The following is an 8,609-nucleotide window of genomic DNA, read 5'->3' on the forward strand; positions in this document are numbered from 1 at the left end:
GAAGAGACAACTCTAGGATTAGCATATTTCCCAAAATATCAAAACTATTATTACTATTAATAGAGGGTGCTTTATTAGAAAGTGGTACCACAAAAAGTTTAGTTGTAACTTAAAATAATAGTGGACTGTGAGCTGGAGATAAACCTCTGTGGTGTCTTATCAAAATGTGGCAATAATTGTAATATTCTCAAATATAATCAGCAGAATGTTTTGGATATATTTCCATTAAACAACGATGACATAGTGGACAACATAACTGGTTTATTATCGTTATTAAGCATGAAGGTTAAAGTAGTTCCAATCTGACTAGATGACATGCAACAGCTTGTTAAATAGAGCTGCTTGTTTTCTGGGGATTTTTTACTTTTTCATGCATCTATGGCTGACTGAAAAATACATCAGTCTCCAGTTATATTTCAAAGGTTTTGTAAAATACTCGAAAAATAGGTACAGTAAGTCCTATAAAATGCTCAGCAGTTGTAAAGAGAAGACAGCAGAGGTCGACAACAGTAGCTCAGGTACAAATAGTTTTCACCATGTGTGACTGCAGGTGGTATGTGTGTGTGTGTGTGTGTGTGTGTGTGTGTGATGAGTTCAGACTGTGATTGTGTTGTGGTACATTGTACCCCTGCTGTGATCGCGGCTGTGACTGGAACAATAATATTGCACTGGTAAAAACAAAAAACACCTTCCCGTATTGGTCCATAAGCCTTAAAGGAACACTCCACCGTTTTTTCATATTAAAACATGTTATTCGGTCAAGTAAGACGAGTTGATACAGACCTCTTGCGTCTCAATGCGTGCACTCAATCGCCCTGGCGCGCGGCGCCACTTGGCTAGCACTTAGCTTAGCCCAGTTCATTCATTAGGATCCAAACAGATGGACAGTTAGAAGCGACCAAACTCCTCCACGTTTTCCCTATTTAAATACAGCTACACGAGTAGTTAAACGACCAAGTATGGCGACACAAAATAAAACGTGGCGCTTTTCTAAGCGGATAAAAAGGAGAACTATAATGTATGGCGGAATAGCACTTGGGAGCACTTCGACTCGGCGCAGTAATATCATCACTGCTGACGAAAGTGAGAGGGAGCGGAAGGAATTTTGTGTCGCCATACTTGGTCGTTTAACTACTCGTGTAGCTGTATTTAAATAGGGAAAACGTGGAGGAGTTTGGTCACTTCTAACTGTCCATCTGTTTGGATCCTAATGAATGAACTGGGCTAAGCTAAGTGCTAGCCAAGTGGCGCCGCACGCCAGGGCGATTGAGTGCACGCATTGAAATGCAAGAGGTCTGTATCAACTCGTCTTACTTGACCGAATAACATGTTTTAATATGAAAAAACGGTGGAGTGTTCCTTTGATGACCAGCAAAGTGACAAATAAAATGCTACATATTTTTTTAAATATATTTCACCTGATATTTCCAGAGTAACATCATGATCTTTAGGTAAATAAATAACTCTCAACCATATAAGTCCTACATATACATCTTTACAGTATGTACACTGATAACATCCATGGCTTCCTCAGAATCCAAATGGGCGGACATTCAACTCAGCAGCCGGACGGCTAAAAGGGGAAAACAACGTGTTTGTTGCCAAAGACAAAAACTCAATTTAAAAGTCCTTCAAGATCTTTTTGTCCAAAGTTACAGCAACATGCTCGACTTCTGCTCTCAAGAGACATTTTTCTGTAAAAGCAGAACGTTTCTTTCTCAGACATGGACAACATTAAAAAGGTTGATCACCCCGAATCATCCAAATCCAGCAAAAAAAATGGGTACATTCTAAATCAGGGGCTTTCAAACTGTGATGTGCCTCCGTGGTTCAACTATTGAGGGAAAGTTGGGAGTTGAGGAGAAAATTTTCCCCAATTTTTAAAATTCTAGGAATAGTTTGAGAACCTTTCTATTATTGTGTCCATTGTGCTACAACTAGGACCAATTGCAGTTCTTAGAACACTGTTTTAAATACTTTAAAATACACTTTACAATAACCATCATTTATAAACGGTAAACAGATAGTTTATTAATGTTTAATCATCATTTATAAACTGTTTATAGACCATTTAGAATGGTAAATACATAATTTATTAATGTTTAACTAACTTAATCATCTATAAATGGCAAATAGATGTATATTAATTTATAAACATGTCTATTAATGTAAGTTTATAGTTACTTTACTATTAACAAACAATTAAATTATAATTAATTGTTTATAAATAGTTTTAGTTGCACCCATTTTAATATTCTAACTCCATATTAAGTATGTTAATGATTTTGAAATGATTCATACACCTTTAAGAAATTGGTTGAAAACATTTAATAATTAAATATGTAAAGCACTTGTAAATGGTTAATAATTGGTTTATAAACTATCTATAAACATTATTTAGTTGGTTATTGTAAAGTGTTACCAAAATACTTTTTGAGCTCCTGTTTTAGAGTCCAACAGGTTCCACGAGGGAGAACGATTGATCCAGAGACATTATTATTATTATTATTGTTGTATCAACTCTCAAATCTACATTACTTTGGATAAAAGCGTTTGCTAAATGAAATAGTCACATTAGTAGATGTGATTGGTTAAATACAGTCAATGCAAGAGACAGCAAAACAATAAAAAAATTCAGAAATATGGATAAATGGACCCACAGAGAAGGCCATTAGGCATTACTGACCATCTATGCGACATAATAGGGGAAATATAATATAACGAAATATAACGCAATCACTTGAGCATTCCTGTAAATTGGTTCATTGGTGCAAATGCAAACGGAAAAAAAGCCCTTGAAGGTATAAAGTTCCTCCATAACTGTTTGGTCCGTCAGTCACATTTCATTGCTCTTAATGGTTGCAGGTTTATCTCCAGACATTTTTGTCTACGGCTATGGATAATGCCCTTTTGTAACCGAAAATACTAAAAGGTTCTAGATAAAAGAACTATCTTGTATCTCAGGCTACATGGAGGTCATAAAGCTACTTTAAAACAGTTGACAAAATTGCGCCATATTTCCTACTCCTTCTGTGTGTATTTTTAGATTCGGTGTGATGTACGAATCCCGAAGATATTAGTCTAGACGGATTTCAGAATAAAGGCCTCCTATAAGAAGTGAGGAGCATTTATGGGTACAAGTCAGGAACCGGCCTACCTTACAGATCTCAAGGGTGCTGAGTCCCAAAAAAATGGTTCCCAAGCGAAATTTTGAGTTTTTAACCTTCTAATTTGTATATCAAATGGCCACCAAATTGCCCATCTTGCTCAGTCATTGGACCATTTCCCCTTAGTTTTTTTGTAAGTAGACAATCAAAGATGAGGAAATTAAGTTTCTGGATCTATAGTCTAGGGTCAGAGCAAGGATATAGTGGAGGCTCAGTGCCTTTTTTATGTATATATATATGCAAAATACCAACTGGAACATTTAAAAGTGATTGATTGAATATTTATGTCGGCTTTAAAAAAACATATATATAAATATACATAAAAAAGACACTGAGCCTCCACTATATCCTTGCTCTGACCCTAGACTATAGTAGACTAAACTTAATTTCCTCATCTTTGATTGCCTACTTACAAAAAAACTAAGGGGAAATGGTCCAACAACTGAGCAAGATGGGCAATTTGGCCGCCATATTGATATGCAAATGAGAAGGTCAAAAACTCAAAATTTCGCTTGGGAACCAATTTTTTTGGATTCAGCACCCTTGAAATAAGTAAAGTAGGCCGGTTCCTGACTTGTACCCATAAATGCTCCTCACTTTCACTTTTTGGACAATTCCGTCTAGACTATATATGTTAGGTCCATAAATCCACTTAGAAATGGTAGAAAAAAGACGTCCCTTCTAGCTCCAGAACCTTACTGAGAATAATCAGATTTTTAAGTTTTCTTAAGTATCAAAGTAACATTGATAGTGATATTTTGCCATAAATCAACAGGTAAAATTACCAAAAATGTAAACAAATATACTTTTAAAAAAGGGCTCAAGCTGTAGCCTACAGTATAATTTACCGAATCAGTACTTCCTGTTATCATTTCCCACAAGATAATGGGAACCATAGCTCCAAAATGAACAGCATGATTATCTTTCAAATAGAAGTAAAACAAAGAATAATAAAAGGAGGACGGAGGTGTCAGACTTTGAAAACCCCTGGTCTCAATACTTCTTTTAGAACTGTCTGTTTGGCACATTTACTTACATTATTTTCATATCCTGACAAAATGTACAGACGTGTGTGTACCTGCACTTACAGTTTACCCTGAAATGAACAAAAAGTGTCATGCACTACAGAGGTGTCCAAATGTAGCGACATGAGATGGTTCCTACAGCATATTTCTACTGTTAACTAGTGCAAAAAACAACAATGAGGTTACACAGTTGATTCACTACAGTATTTAGAGAATGATTTTGGCTTTTTTTTGTGTTGGGTTGAAGACATTGTCGATCACACACAGAGAGTTTAGACAGACACTCTTGTGTTGTGTAGAAGCTGGGCATTAAAACAACAGCATAGTAAAATGAATAAGAGGTACAGCCGCTCCACACATCCAAAAGCTTTCATGGGTTTAAAGGAGAGGTTTGAAATTCCCAAGTCTGTCTTAGAGCAATCGTCAAGTGTCCATCTGAACAATGAAACAGGTTTTATTTTGTTTAATTTCTCCTGTCGTGTTTAAAGGATCCCTTCTTAATGTGCTTCCACCGTAATCCAAAGTTCCTTCTGTGCAAAAAAAAACTGCCACGAGAGAAAATCTTGTCATGTCTAAGCCTAAAATTTGGCTTAAAAGAGATTAGGTCTTGTAAGAATAGTTGCATGTCGTCTGCGTAGAGATGAACAAGATGTTTAATTTTCAAAATACAGAGCTCATTGTAAGCATTTTAAATTAAAATGCAATGGGGCCTAGGATATAGCCTTGGGGTACACCACAGGACACAATAGCACAAGATAATTAAATATTATCAATTATAACACATACTGATTTATCTTGTAGATATAATTTAAAACATTCTGAGGCATGAACAGCTCCTAAATGTTCGAGTCAGAGCGTCAAAGTGTCTAAAGATCACAGTACGTCATTCTTAGCAGAGCTGACAATGTTTAAAGTTTGCATCTTATTTCACTTGATTTGACTAACTTAACAGTGCTAAACATTCATTAGCTTAATTTAAAGTTTAGATACATTTTTGCACAAGGACTCTGTTTTATGCATTGGAAGCGCATTAGAAATCTTTCGACTCCGTTAAGATCTAGATAGCAACTTTCACACAAACATGCAGCCAAAAGTTCTTCACAGAACTAAATTTAAACCACCGAACAAAAAATGAAAAAAAAAAAAACAACAATAAATAAAATTGTGCAACACAAACAAAATATTAAAACAATACAAAAATTAAAAATAGATAAATAAAAAGTCAACCAAATAAAATAAACACCAGGGGGGAAAATAATGTAAAACTTAAAAACGAAGGCTATTTTTAACAACTGTTTCACTGTTCATACCTGAACCTGACTACTGTTTTAGGACATGTTGTGAAAAACGGTCACCATATCCTTTTAATGAGCGAGGGTGGCATCAGCACTGGAAACTACTTTGTGCACAAGTTTGTGTTTTTGGATTGGAGATGCGAGGTGCCGTCTTCTTCTTCTTCTTCTTCTTCTACGCCTCCTTTGTATGAGAATTTACAGTTCAGTGGACAGAAATGATGTTTTGCAGTCATGATTTTCTCCCCCAACCTCCACATTCATCACCGAAAGCATCAATCCAGTCTGTTCAACATTCATGCTCAATCACTTCTGGCCCCATTTTTCAGTCCGTTTGGTAAAAATACTGAAAGATAAACAGGTCTGTGTGAGTGAAAGCTTGTGGAGAGCAGAAACACCACATCCGTCCATCCAAAAAGAGCAAAAAGCCGGAGAAAACACCACACGATTAGTGTCTCCCAGCAGCAGCAGTACATGTGGGGAACAGAACGCCACCAACAGGTGAATCAGAGGTATTGCAAGCAGATGAATATATAAAGGGATTGTTGCTGTGGACTGTACAGAGTCTCAGTTGTTGCTTTAATGCTGCATGCCCTGTTTGTCTACTTCCTGTTCCGTCTGTGGAGAAAGTGTTGTTGGATATTAAGGCCTTGGATGGCCCAGAGGCCACACTGAAAGAAATAATACTACACAGTCTCTCACGCACACGCACACGCACACGTGCACGCGCACGCACGCACATGCACACACACACTAGGGGGAATGAAACCTGGCATTATGTGTTTAAATACATGAAGCATATCAGTGAGGAACACTGTTTTGTGACTAAGACAAGAAGTACTTTCACCTCTGATACAATCAACCTGGTCTCACAGAAATCCGTGAAATAGCCACGGAATCACTCAAATTTCCGTGAAACTGACACGGATTTGGCTACAATGCAAGTTAATGACAGTCATATTTTTCTGGCGAGATCTTCATCACAAAGTGATTATGTACATTCACTGAGTGAATATTTAGAAAAAAAAACATATATTTCTCGCTAGAAATGTGATCAAAATCCATTTTTATGCAGAAACTAAGTCAAAATATTGATTTTTTTCACTAAAAATGAGAGAACTGTCCGCCATGTTTTTTGTTCTGACCGCCGGGACCTTGAAAGTCACGTGACTTAGAACAAACCAATAGGAACAAATATCCATGGAATAGCCACGGGATATGACTGTCATTAACTTGTATTGTAGCCAAATCCGTGTCAGTTTCACGGAAATTTGAGCGATTCCGTGGCTATTCCACGGATTTTGAGTTAAGCAAATCCGTGGCTATTTCACGGATTCCTGTGAGACCAGGTTCGATACAATATATTTGGTAACACTTTACAATAACCATCATTTATAAATGGTAAACAGGTAGTTTATTAATGTTTAATAATCATTTATAAACCGTATATAAGCCATTTAGAATGGTGAATAGAAAATGTAATAATGTTGAACTATAATTTATAAATGCCAAATAGATTACTTTACCATAAACAAACATAATTATTACTTTATTAATAGCTTTACACTCATTATAACATTTTTAACACCATATTATGTATGTAAATGATTTCAAAATGATTCGTATACCTTTAAGAAATTGCTTGAAAACATTTAAAGATTAAATATGTATAGAATTTTGTAAATGGTTAATAATAATTGGTTTGTAAACCATCTATAAACATCACTTAGATGGTTATTGCAAAGTGTTACCATATATTTTTATAATCAGGTGTTTAAATGATCAGTTCACCTAAATTACAAAAAAACAAAAACAAAAATTTTCTCACAGTTTTGGTTTTATGTGCCCAATTTTCTAAGATTCTGTCTCCACCTTGATGCAATTTTGCTGCTCAACTGATTTTTACTGTGTCACTGTAATTAGTATACAATTATAAATCAAAGGTAAAATCTAGTCATTTTTGTTTGTGATATTGACAGGTTTGTTTTATTTTTATTTTATGAGAAAATCTTTTACCTAATTATTTAACTTTACTACGTTATCACTGTTTCCTGAAATCCAAATCACACTGGAGGAGCCAGATCACATTCAAAACAACTTCAGAATCCTTTCTTTCTTATCAAGTTTTCCATTTCCAACACCTAATTTTAGTGTGTTTGCATGCATGCAACATTTGCTAATTAGCACTAATTACAAAATACAGCTGAGGTTGATGGGCTTTTCAATTGTTTTGCAGATATTTTATCATAAAGCTGTATCAATAATATGTTTGACGTGACACGTTTCATTACATTTTACCCAAAATCACAAGCTTCTGCAGGATTCATCAGGCTGAATTTGAGATATTTCATTAAGAGGATTCACCTGATTAACCCTTCATCAGGCAAATAACTATATTTGGTAACTTCAGGTGATATTTTGAGAAAAAAGTTGCAAATTTACTAGATTAAAGTGGCAAATCTACAAGAAAAAAAGTTGCAGATTTAAGAGAAAAAAGTGGGAAAAAGGAAATTTTTTCTCCCAGATTCACCACTTTACATCTCATGAATCTACGCATTTTTTCAACTTTTTTACCATTAATTTGAGATTTTTTGGTCACAAATTTGAAATTTTTTTCTCATAAATTTAAAAATATTAAATATTCTCTAGGGATGAAATTTGGAATTTGCAAGTATTTCAATGAGTGCCCTATTAAGGGTTAAATCTGCACCTTAAATTTTATGGGGTCTTCAAGTTATGTAGTTGTTGATATTTCACTCAAACCTCATTTTATCCAAAATCACAAGCTTAAGGGAAAGTCAGGGGATCAGTTTTTCTGCAGGATTCATCATGCTGAATTTGAGATATTTCATTAAGAGGATTCACCTACTTAAATCTGCACCTTAAATTTTATGGGGTCTTCAAGTTATGTAGTTGTTGATATAATATTTCACTCAAACCTAACACACATCCTCCTCATGGTGGTGCTATGGTGGAACAAAACACTCAATCTAATGAATCCATCCAAAGCTGAAGATTTATTTCAGACCAGTACTGAGGTGGAGGCAGTTATCTCTAACAGATCAAACTCTGGACAAACAAACAAACTGTAGGACTAGAAACCACCAGAGAAAAGTGAGAAAATA

This window comes from Centropristis striata, chromosome 19 (assembly GCF_030273125.1).
Source record: "Centropristis striata isolate RG_2023a ecotype Rhode Island chromosome 19, C.striata_1.0, whole genome shotgun sequence".
Lineage (NCBI taxonomy): Eukaryota > Metazoa > Chordata > Actinopteri > Perciformes > Serranidae > Centropristis > Centropristis striata.